The sequence below is a fragment of the Pseudophryne corroboree genome (assembly GCF_028390025.1).
Source record: "Pseudophryne corroboree isolate aPseCor3 chromosome 3 unlocalized genomic scaffold, aPseCor3.hap2 SUPER_3_unloc_2, whole genome shotgun sequence".
Taxonomy (NCBI): Eukaryota; Metazoa; Chordata; class Amphibia; order Anura; family Myobatrachidae; genus Pseudophryne; species Pseudophryne corroboree.
In genome coordinates this window covers 5,684,087-5,696,819 of record NW_026967508.1, presented here as the reverse complement: position 1 = coordinate 5,696,819, position 12,733 = coordinate 5,684,087, and the positions used below count along the sequence as shown (strand labels likewise).

At 48.8% G+C, this 12,733-nt stretch overlaps 2 protein-coding genes across 2 annotated transcripts in view; one reads left to right on the top strand and one right to left on the bottom strand.

The window, feature by feature from the left end:
* LOC134983628 (zinc finger protein 436-like) overlaps positions 1-7,947 on the bottom strand; it is a 192,793-nt gene extending 184,846 nt beyond the window's left edge. The window contains exon 1 of the mRNA XM_063949304.1: positions 7,596-7,947. The gene's annotated coding sequence lies outside the window, so the exon portion shown is untranslated. The remainder of the gene's footprint in view (positions 1-7,595) is intronic.
* LOC134983630 (zinc finger protein 345-like) overlaps positions 1-12,733 on the top strand; it is a 152,058-nt gene that overhangs the window by 2,661 nt on the left and 136,664 nt on the right. The window lies entirely within an intron of this gene.

Here is a 12,733-nt window from a genome sequence, read left to right as displayed (position 1 = left end):
CCACGGCTACTGCCGGGAAATCCACTTTTTTACCTCAAGTCACTCCCCAACAGAGAAAGGCACCGACCTTTCAACCGCAGCCTTTTCGCTCCTACAAAAATAAGAGAGCAAAGGGCTTGTCGTACCTGCCACGAGGCAGAGGAAGAGGGAAGAGACACCAACAGGCAGCTCCTTCCCAGGAACAGAAGCCCTCCCCGGCTCCTGCAAAAACCTCAGCATGACGCTGGGGCCTCTCAAGCGGACTCGGGGACAGTGGGGGGCCGTCTCAAAAATTACAGCGCGCAGTGGGCTCACTCGCAGGTAGACCCCTGGATCCTGCAGATAATATCTCAGGGGTACAGGTTGGAATTAGAGACGGATCCTCCTCATCGTTTCCTGAAGTCTGCCTTACCAACCGTCTCTTCCGAAAGGGAGAGGGTGTTGGAAGCCATTCACTCAGCAGGTGATAGTCAAAGTACCCCTATTACAACAAGGAAAGGGGTATTATTCCACTCTATTTGTGGTACCGAAGCCGGATGGCTCGGTAAGGCCTATTCTAAATCTGAAGTCCTTGAACCTCTACATAAAAAAGTTCAAGTTCAAGATGGAGTCACTCAGAGCAGTGATAGCGAACCTGGAAGAAGGGGACTTTATGGTATCCTTGGACATCAAGGATGCGTATCTACACGTTCCGATTTACCCCGCACACCAGGGGTACCTCAGGTTCATTGTTCAAAACTGTCACTATCAGTTTCAGACGCTGCCGTTCGGATTGTCCACGGCGCCTCGGGTCTTTACCAAGGTAATGGCCGAGATGATGATTCTTCTTCGAAGAAAAGGCGTATTAGTTATCCCATACTTGGACGATCTCCTAATAAGGGCAAGGTCCAGAGAACAGCTGGAGACAGCTTTAGCACTATCTCAAGAGGTGCTAAGACAACACGGGTGGATTCTGAATATTCCAAAATCCCATTTAATCCCGACAACTCGTCTGCTGTTCCTAGGAATGATTCTGGACACGGTTCAGAAAAAGGTTTTCCTTCCAGAGGAAAAAGCCAAGGAGTTATCCGATCTGGTCAGGAACCTCCTAAAACCAGGAAAAGTGTCAGTACATCAATGCACAAGAGTCCTGGGAAAAATGGTGGCTTCTTACGAAGCAATTCCATTCGGCAGATTCCATGCAAGAATATTCCAAAGGGATCTGTTGGACAAATGGTCAGGGTCGCATCTGCAGATGCACCTGCGAATAACCCTGTCACCAAAGACAAGGGTGTCACTTCTGTGGTGGTTGCAGAAGGCTCACCTATTAGAAGGCCGCAGATTCGGCATTCAGGATTGGATCCTGGTGACCACGGACGCCAGCCTGAGAGGCTGGGGAGCAGTCACACAAGGAAGAAACTTCCAGGGAGTATGGACGAGTCTGGAAAAGTCTCTTCACATAAACATTCTGGAACTAAGAGCAATCTACAATGCTCTAAGCCAGGCGGAACTTCTCCTGCAAGGAAAGCCGGTGTTGATTCAGTCGGACAACATCACGGCGGTCGCCCATGTAAACAGGCAGGGCGGCACAAGAAGCAGGAGTGCAATGGCAGAAGCTGCCAAGATTCTTCGCTGGGCGGAGAATCACGTGATAGCACTGTCAGCAGTGTTCATCCCGGGCGTGGACAACTGGGAAGCAGACTTCCTCAGCAGACACGATCTTCATCCGGGAGAGTGGGGTCTACATCCAGAAGTCTTCAACATGTTAATAGACCGTTGGGAAAGACCAATTGTAGACATGATGGCGTCTCGCCTCAACAAGAAACTGGACAAATATTGCGCCAGGTCAAGAGATCCACAGGCAATAGCTGTGGACGCACTGGTAACTCCTTGGGTGTACCAGTCAGTGTATGTGTTTCCTCCTCTGCCGCTCATACCAAAGGTATTGAAGATCATACGGCAAAGAAGAGTAAGAACAATACTAGTGGTTCCGGATTGGCCGAGAAGGACTTGGTATCCGGAACTTCAAGAGATGCTCACGGACGAACCGTGGCCTCTACCTCTGAGAAGGGACCTGCTACAGCAGGGTCCCTGTCTTTTTCAAGACTTACCGCGGCTGCGTTTGACGGCATGGCGGTTGAACGCCAGATCCTAAAAGGGAAAGGCATTCCAGAAGAAGTCATTCCTACCTTGATTAAGGCACGGAAGGAAGTCACCGTGAAACATTATCACCGCATTTGGCGAAAATATGTAGCGTGGTGCGAGGATCGGAGGGTTCCGACGGAGGAATTCCAACTGGGTCGTTTCCTACATTTCCTGCAATCAGGATTATCTATGGGTCTCAAATTGGGATCCATTAAGGTTCAAATTTCGGCCCTGTCAATATTCTTCCAAAAAGAATTGGCCTCTGTCCCTGAGGTCCAGACTTTTGTCAAGGGAGTACTGCATATACAGCCTCCTGTGGTGCCTCCGGTGGCACCGTGGGATCTAAATGTAGTTTTAGATTTCCTCAAATCCCATTGGTTTGAACCATTGAAAAAGGTGGATTTGAAATATCTCACATTGAAAGTGACTATGTTACTAGCCCTGGCCTCTGCCAGGAGAGTATCTGAATTGGCGGCTTTATCTTATAAAAGTCCTTATCTAATCTTCCATTCGGATAGGGCAGAACTGCGGACTCGTCCGCATTTTCTCCCTAAAGTGGTATCAGCATTTCATCTGAACCAACCTATTGTGGTGCCTGCGGCCACTAGCGACTTGGAGGACTCCAAGTTGTTGGACGTTGTCAGAGCCTTAAAAATATACATTGCAAGGACGGCTGGAGTCAGAAAATCTGACTCGCTGTTTATATTGTATGCACCCAACAAGTTGGGCGCACCTGCTTCTAAGCAGTCGATTGCTCGTTGGATTTGTAACACAATTCAACTTGCACATTCTGTGGCAGGCCTGCCACAGCCTAAAACTGTAAAAGCCCACTCCACAAGGAAGGTGGGCTCATCTTGGGCGGCTGCCCGAGGGGTCTCGGCATTACAACTCTGCCGAGCAGCTACGTGGTCGGGGGAGAACACGTTTGTAAAATTTTACAAATTTGATACCCTGGCAAAGGAGGACCTGGAGTTCTCTCATTCGGTGCTGCAGAGTCATCCGCACTCTCCCGCCCGTTTGGGAGCTTTGGTATAATCCCCATGGTCCTTTCAGGAACCCCAGCATCCACTTAGGACGATAGAGAAAATAAGAATTTACTTACCGATAATTCTATTTCTCGGAGTCCGTAGTGGATGCTGGGCGCCCATCCCAAGTGCGGATTATCTGCAATACTTGTACATAGTTATTGTTAACTAATTCGGGTTATTGTTAAGGAGCCATCTTTAAGAGGCCCTTTCTGTTGTCATACTGTTAACTGGGTTTAGATCACAAGTTGTACGGTGTGATTGGTGTGGCTGGTATGAGTCTTACCCGGGATTCAAAATGCCTCCCTTATTGTGTATGCTCGTCCGGGCACAGTACCTAACTGGAGTCTGGAGGAGGGTCATAGGGGGAGGAGCCAGTGCACACCACCTGACCTAGTAAAGCTTTACTTTTTTGTGCCCTGTCTCCTGCGGAGCCGCTATTCCCCATGGTCCTTTCAGGAACCCCAGCATCCACTACGGACTCCGAGAAATAGAATTATCGGTAAGTAAATTCTTATTTTCTCTTCCGTCCTAGAGGATGCTGGGGATTCCGTAAGGACCATGGGGTATAGACGGGCTACGCAGGAGACATGGGCACTTTAAGACCTTTAATAATAATTTTATATAGCGTTCTTTCTCCAATAGGACTCAAGGCGCTTAACAGATACATAGCATAATATAGTACAGAAAAATAAGATTTTACTCACCGGTAAATCTATTTCTCTGACGTCCTAGTGGATGCTGGGGACTCCGTAAGGACCATGGGGAATAGACGGCTCCGCAGGAGACTGGGCACATCTAAAGAAAGATTTAGGACTATCTGGTGTGCACTGGCTCCTCCCAATATGACCCTCCTCCAAGCCTCAGTTAGATTTCTGTGCCCGACTGAGCTGGATGCATACTAGGGGCTCTCCTGAGCTCCTAGAAAGAAAGTATAGTTTAGGTTTTTTATTTTACAGTGAGACCTGCTGGCAACAGGCTCACTGCATCGAGGGACTAAGGGGAGAAGAAGTGAACCTACCTAAGTGGTGGTAGCTTGGGCTTGTTAGGCTACTGGACACCATTAGCTCCAGAGGGATCGAATACAGGACCCGACCTCGTCGTCCGTTCCCGGAGCCGCGCCGCCGTCCCCCTTACAGAGCCAGAAGCAAGAAGGTGGTCCAGAAAATCGGTGGCTGAAGACTTCTGTCTTCTCCAAGGTAGCGCACAGCACTGCAGCTGTGCGCCATTGCTCCTCATGCACACCACACAATGCGGTCACTGATGGGTGCAGGGCGCTGGGGGGGGAGGGCGCCCTGAGCAGCAATATTTACACCTTGGCTGGCAAACTAACACCATATATAGCCCCAGGGGCTATATAGGTGTATATTAACCCCTGCCAGATACATTAAAATAGCGGGAGAAAGCCAGCCGGAAAAGGGGCGGGGCCTTCTCCCTCAGCACACTGGCGCCTGTTCCAGCGTCTCAAATGTCATCAGGGGCTTTAAAACGCCCGCTACCTCAGGTGACAGATACAGACGTCGACACGGATACCGACTCCAGTGTCGACGGTGATGAGACTAGTGTACCCTCCAATAGGTCCACCCGTTACATGATTGAGGCAATGAAAAATGTTTTCTCTGACGTCCTAGTGGATGCTGGGAACTCCGTAAGGACCATGGGGAATAGCGGGCTCTGAAGGAGGCTGGGCACTCTAGAAAGATCTTAGACTACCTGGTGTGCACTGGCTCCTCCCACCATGACCCTCCTCCAAGCCTCAGTTAGATTTCGTGTCCGGCCGAGGTTGGATGCACACTAGGGGCTCTCCTGAGCTCTTTGAAAGAAATAGACTTAGGTTTTTTATTTTCAGTGAGACCTGCTGGCAACAGGCTCACTGCAGCGAGGGACTAAGGGGAGAAGAAGCGAACTCGCCTGCTTGCAGCCGGATTGGGCTTCTTAGGCTACTAGACACCATTAGCTCCAGAGGGATCGACCGCAGGCCCAGCCTTGATGTTCGGTCCCGGAGCCACGCCGCCGCCCCCCTTACAGAGCCAGAAGCAAGAAGATGGTCCGGAAAATCGTCGGCATGAAGACTCTGTCTTCACCAAGGTAGCGCACAGCACTGCAGCTGTGCGCCATTGCTCCTCATGCACACTTCACACTCCGGTCACTGATGGGTGCAGGGCGCTGGGGGGGCGCCCTGAGGCAGCAATAAAAACACCTTGGCTGGCAAAAATACCTCAATATATAGTCCCAGGGGCTATATATGAGGTAAATACCCCTGCCAGAATCCATAAAAAAGCGGGAGAAAAGTCTGCGAAAAAGGGGCGGAGCTATCTCCCTCAGCACACTGGCGCCATTTTCTCTTCACAGTGCAGCTGGAAGAAAGCTCCCCAGGCTCTCCCCTGTAGTTTCAGGCTCAAAGGGTTAAAAAGAGAGGGGGGGCACTAAATTTAGGCGCAGTATTGTATATACAAGCTATTGGGGAAAATTCACTCAGTTATAGTGTTAAGCCCCACATTATATAGCGCTCTGGTGTGTGCTGGCATACTCTCTCTCTGTCTCCCCAAAGGGCTTTGTGGGGTCCTGTCCTCTGTCAGAGCATTCCCTGTGTGTGTGCGGTGTGTCGGTACGGCTGTGTCGACATGTTTGACGAGGAGACTTATATGGTGACAGAGCAGATGCCGATAAATGTGATGTCGCCCCCTGTGGGGCCGACACCAGAGTGGATGGTTAGGTGAAAGGTATTAACCGACAGTGTCAACTCCTTACATAAAAGGATGATGACGTAACAGCTGTGGGACAGCCGGCTTTTCAGCCCGTGCCTGCCCAGGCGTCTCAAAGGCCATCAGGGGCTCAAAAACGCCCGCTCACTCAGATGGCAGACACAGATGTCGACACGGAGTCTGACTCCAGTGTCGACAAAAGTTAAGACATATACACAATCCACTAGGAACATCCGTGACTTGATCCCGGCAATAAAAAATGTGTTACACATTTCTAACATTAACCCAAGTACCTCTAAAAATGGGTGTTATGTTTGGGGAGAAAAAGCAGGCAGGGTTTTGTTCCCCCATCAGATAAATGAATGAAGTGTGTGAAAAGCGTGGGTTTCCCCGATAAGAAACTGGTAATTTCTAAAAAGTTACTGATGGCGTACCCTTTCCCGCCAGAGGATAAGTTACGCTGGGAGATATCCCCTAGGGTGGATAAGGCGCTCACACAGTTGTCAAAAAAGGTGGCACTGCCGTTTTAGGAACGGCCACTTTGAGGGTACCTGTTGAAAAAAAGCAGGACGCTTTCCTGAAGTCTGTATTTACACACTCAGGTACTGGACTGAGACCTGCAGATCGTGCTGCTGCAGCGTGGTCGGTGACCCTGTCAAACATAAGAACATATTAAAGACGTCGTCTTATATATGAGGGATGCACAGAGGGATATTTTGCCGGCTGGCATCCAAAATGAATGTAATGTCCATTCTGTCAGGAGGGTATTGGAGACCTGTCACTGGACAGGTGATGCTGACTTTAAAAGGAGCATAGAGATTCTGCCTTATAAGGGTGAGGAATTATTTGGGGATGGTCTCTGGGACCTCGTATCCACAGCCACAGCTGGGAAGAAATAGTTTTACCTCAGGTTTCCTCACAGACTAAGAAAGCACTGTATTATCAGGTACAGTCCTTTCGGCTTCAGAAAAGCAAGCGGGTCAAAGGCGTTTCCTTTCTGTACAGAGACAAGGGAAGAGGGAAAAAGCTGCACCAGACAGCCAGTTCCCAGAATCAAAATTCTTCTCTCACTTCTTCTGAGTCCACAGCATGACGCGGGGGCTCCACAGGTGTAGCCAGGTACGGTGGGGGGCCGTCTCAAAAATGACAGCGATCAGTGGGCTCGCTCACAGGTGGATCCCTGTTTCTTTCAAGTAGTATTTCAGGGGTACAAACTGGAATTCGAGACGTCTCCCCCCAGCCGTTTCCTAGAATATGCCTTGCCGACAACTCCTTCAGGCAGGGAGGCTGTGCTAGAGCCAATTAATAAGCTGTATTCACAGCAGGTAATATTCAAGGTGCCCCTTCTTCAACAAGGACGGGGTTACTATTCCACACGGGTGGGGGTACCGAAACCGCATGGTTCAGTGTGACCCATTTTATATTTAAAATCCTTGAACACATACATAATAAAAATTCAAGTTCAAAGCTGAGGAGGAAGATGTGCATCTGCTGTGCCCACTGTACTAGGTCTGAAATAGACCAGTTTTATGCTATTTCAGGGCATATTCCCTGTGCCCCTATTGCTCCTGCCTGTGCTAAGACGCTGACTGAGCAGCCTGCGACTCAGGACCGTTCCCTGCCCTCCCTGCAGACCCCGGCCTACGTGCTCCTCTGAAGCCGGGAGCTAGATTTTGTGGTGTAGCCAGGACAGGCTTCCAGGAGCTGCAGACTGGAAGAGGAGACCCAGCGGCCGGCGCGGTGACTCAGACACAGCACTCACCTGCAGTGGAGACCTGCACTGTCCTGCTCCTGATCCCTGGCCAGGGGAAAGAGGTGTCCAGTGGTGCTGTGTGAAGCTGTAGCCCCCTGGAAGAGTTCTCTTGTCAGCAGCAGCAGATCTCAGCGGCCATGTTGGAGGAGGAATCCCTGCTAGCCACCACAGGGAGAGAACTTGCTTGGTGCCAAGTGCAGAGCTAGATGAGGTAACTGACCGGTCAGTGGCTTCTGTGTGCTGTCCCCACAACTCCTGTTACCTCTCAGTACATTTTTTCAGCTGATGCCCACATAGGAGAGTGACTTCCTTCCACTGCATACAGCAGCTGCACCCTCTATGCCACATTGAGTGACCTCACCTGAAGGAGCTATAATGCACTGTTGTACACTCCTACTAAGAAGTATTTAGACTCTCTTTGCTATATATATATGCAGATTATCCTCACCTGCATTATTTCTATATTACATATATTCACTCTGTTATACCCCTTTCACATCGCAGCTTGTACCCGGTATTTTGCCGATTTAACTGGCTTCCTAAACGGGTCAAGCTGCGATGTGAAAGGGTCCCCTTCAATTTACCGTTTTCAAAATACCTGTATTTTGAAACGGTAAAAAAGAAGGGTTCTACCCGTTTCAGTCCCATTTCACTGTGCAGTGTGAAAGGGTCTGAAACGGTATTTGCAATCGGAAAGGTCTGTATAGCCAATCAGCAAGCGCAACTTCGTTGCGCTCATCTGATTGGCTCTGCGCGTCTGAGCAGACAGCGCATCGCACAGCTCCCTCCATTATATTCAATGGTGGGAACTTAGCGGCTAGCGGTGAGGTCACCCGCCGGTCAGCGGCTGACCGGCGGGTGACCCCACCGCTAGCCGCTAAGTTCCCACCATTGAAAGTAATGGAGCGGCTTTGCGAGGCGCTGTCAGAGTACAGACGGCGTCCAGCCAATCAGGTGAGCGCCACGGCAGTAGCGCTTCCTGATTGGCTGAAGGGACATCAGTGACAGGAGTCACGTGATGTCCCGGCATTCGGGGAGAGGGGTCCCATGTGTCAGCATGGGACCCCTTTCGGTCCGCAGGTCCGGTTGTTCGTTTTCTTTTTTTGCCAAGTCCCTGGATTTATCTCTGGAGCCTGTTGAGGTGAGTATATTGATCTTTTATTTTCAGGTACCCCTGGATTCTACATGGAGAAGAGGACCGATGTCGGCGTGTGAACATAGGTAAGTATGTGTGTGTCGGCAGTGTGTAATAAAGTTTTACTGTCGACGGTGTCTGTGTCCTGTTTTTATTTGGGTATTTTTTTTCCATTAGAACTACAGGTACCAGCGGGCCCGTTTTTCTCCCGCATGCTGGTACTTGTGGTTCTCCAAGTACCAGCTTGCGGGGGAGGCTTGCTGGGACTTGTAGTACTACTGGAAAAAACAATATCTTTTCTTTTACAACAAAGGCTATCAGCCCCCCCATCCGCAGCCCATTGGATGGGGGGGGACAGCCTCGGGCTTCACCCCTGGCCCTTGGGTGGCTGGGGGGGGGGGACCCCTTGATTGAAGGGGTCCCCACTCCCCCAGGGTACCCCGGCCAGGGGTGACTAGTTGGATATTTAATGCCACGGCCGCAGGGCACGGCATAAAAGTGACCCCCGGCTGTGGCATTATCTGTCCAGCTAGTGGAGCCTGATGCTGGTGTGAAAAATACGGGGGACCCCTACTCGTTTTGTCCCCCGTATTTTTTGCACCAGCACCAGGCGCAGAGCCCGGTGCTGGATTTAAAAATACGGGGGATCCCCTGTCAATTTTTTCCCCGCATTTTTAGAACCAGGACCAGCTCGAAGAGCCCGAGGCTGGTTATGCTTTGGAGGGGGGACCCCACGCCATTTTTTTCAGGGATTTAACCATTCCATCTAAAAAAAATTATAATAATTTAAAAAAATATATAATAATATAATATATAATTATAATGAATTAATTAATAATAATGTGTGGGCCAGAAAAGTCCATTTATAATGACAACCACTGTTTTCTATGGGTGAAACGGGTTCAGTGTGAAAGGTACCAAAACGGGATTGAAATGGTAATTTACTGGTTACAACATGAGATGTGAAAGGGGTTTAACTGCTCAGACCCGTTTTAAGAACCATTTCAAATACCATTTCAAAAGCAGGTTTTGCGATGTGAAAGCAGCATTAGTCTACTCTGTAAAATCTATAACAGATAGCTGGAGGGGAATGGATGAGCCTGGCTCTCCCTCTTGTGGACCCCTGAGAGAACTGCATGATCACAACCTTCATTGATTGGGATCTTACCAGAGCTGTGATCTCTGTGGCTCCTGACCCCCCTCACATAGCGGATCACTGGCTACCCTATTGGATACCTTGAATACTAGATGTTTCGTTCTCAGACGCGGCTGCGTCACCTCCGCTTTATGACATTGCTTCCACCATGAATGTAATTTAGCCATGCCACGCAGAGGGGAATGTGCAGTGTGACCCTACCTTGACTACGTTCAGCCATTTCTCTCATATCATAAATGCACACTGATACCAGTCCTGATAGACCCGACACATGACGAAACGACGTACCTCAAGGAAACATAACGGGCCCTTACCCAAACCCTCACGAATCTCAGCGTTCCACTCTTTATTCAAAACTCCTGTCGGTAGCAATTCACCTATACCAGTGACCCCTACGGCAGCGGTTCCCCAGACGGTCGGTGACGTTGCCAAGGAACAACACCAAACTGCTCAAATGACGACATCCGGAGCTGATGCCACCGACATGGCCGCTATACTGGCACAATTGCGTTCTCTCCCGACTCGCCAGGACTTTCAGCAAGATTTGCAGTCGATGGAGAAACGAATTCAAGACACTATTCAGACCAGAATTTCGGCTGTACAAGCTGATTTAACACAGGTGGGAGATAGAGTGGAGACACTGGAGACACGCACAGACGATATGGAATCCAAAATCGCCGATCTGCATGACCTGATATCGCGTCAATCCCGCTCGCTTGCAGACGCTACACGCAGACTTACGGATATAGATGACGGGTCGCAGAAACAATCTCAGAGTTAAGGGTATCCCTGAAGAAGTTCTACCTCAAGACATCATAGCTGCTTTAACAAAGATATTCAATGAGATACTGGGTGCCTCAACAGACTCGCAAATTCTATTCGACAGGGCACATCGAGCTCTTCGCCCGAGGGGCCCCCCCTCTGAGAGGCCTCGCGACGTCATTTGTCGGTTGCATTATTTTCATGAAAAAGAAGAAATACTACGAAGATCTAGACAGGTGTCAAACATTGACTTTAAGGGCCACCAGGTTCAAGTTTTCCAAGACCTATCATGGCACACTTTACAACAGAGACGCCTACTGAAACCTCTCACAGATGCTCTCCGGAAGCGGGAGATTAAATTTCGGTGGGGCTTCCCACTAAATATCCAGGTGACACACGAAGGTACCCGCCTCATCTTACAGGAATATGAAGATGTTCCTCAATTCTGTAGGACTCTTGGTCTACCGGTGCTTAGTCTACCTAATTGGCTGGACCCCCTTACACCCACCTCCTCAGCCCACCCACAGAGAGAGGTCTGGAAGAAAGCAGGTCGCTCCCGAAGACGTTCCAGAACCAACCAGACTGGGGTGTCACGTGAGGATACTTGACTTGTCTCATTTCTCCTTTGACTTTTTATTCATACCCATATGTGCCTTGTAGATTGCTACCTGTTTTCTAATATGTTTTTACCTTTTTTTTTCTTTCTCTAAATGGTTTGACTACCACGTCTGAATCTGGAGGCCATACTGAAGGCTATTGTAAACCAGTTCTATTCTTATAGTTGATTCATTTGAGAACTGGTTGGGTTGCATTACCCCCACTGCCATCGTACCCTTTTTTTTTTTTGTCTGTTGAGATGGCTGTTCGAATATAGTCCCTTTTTATTTTTCCAAGTTTTTTCAGATTCTACGTAGGAGTGTCACACTCACTACTCCCCTCTTGCCCCGGCTCTGCTGTAAATTTTTGTGACTGTGGGCCATTTTTTGATGCCCATGGCTCTAAATGCAGAGTGTTCTTGTTTTATAATGACAATGTTGATATTTTTGCTATACTGCTACTTGCTTGCTGACTGTAACAGGTCGGAATATCTGATTACTCTGTTTACATTGCATGCTTACACATGTCCAGACCTATGTTTGCTTGTTTTTGTTTCCCCTCTGTGTTTTCCTTGTCCTTCACATCCCCACCTTTTTCATTCAGGTACTGTCAACAGTATTAGTTTTGGGCCCACCTTGGGACAGGAGATAAATCCATATTGTGGTATCACTCACATTATACAACAATGGCGAAGTTAAAAATCTGGTCAAATAATGTTAAAGGATTAAACATCCCAGAGAAGAGATCGCGCTTATTGCACACATTACACACAGAGAGAGCAGAAGTGGTGTTTCTACAAGAAACACATTTTAAGAAAGGGACATAGCCAAGTCTCCGCTCCCGTCATTTCCCTGTAGGTTTTTTTAATGACTATTCAGGTGCAAAATCGAGAGGGACAGCTATCTTATTCGCTAAACACCTTAGGATTAGTGATATGACGGAAAAAGCGATAGGAGATGGTAGAGGACTGATGATTAAAGCCACCATAGACCAACAGGTATTTACGTTTGTTAATCTTTACTTCCCTAATCAAAACCAGATACAGTTTTTCAGGCAGAGTCTAGAATCCATCGAGGATTGTATAGAGGGTGTCTTGATAGTGGGAGGGGATTTTAATTGGACACTAGAGCCAGCGATTGATTCCTCAACTGGTACTTCTAGGACCTCGCGGAAACAGGCTAGACATTTTCGGTCGATCTTACACGATTTCCAATTAGTGGATTCATGGCGTCTCCTTCACCCAGCCGACAGAGACTTCACCTTCTATTCGAACCCCCACAACTCATATTCTCGTATTGACTATCTCTGCGTGAGCCATAAGCATCTGGATATGATGTTGGACGCTACCATTGGCCAAATTGTGGGGTCAGATCATTCCCCTATTTCGCTTACCCTTTCTTTACAGAATTCACCACTGACACAATGGCAGTGGCGGTTTAATGAGCAGCTACTCCAAGACCCTGACAGCCGCGCCCAACTAGAAACAGCTATAGATGA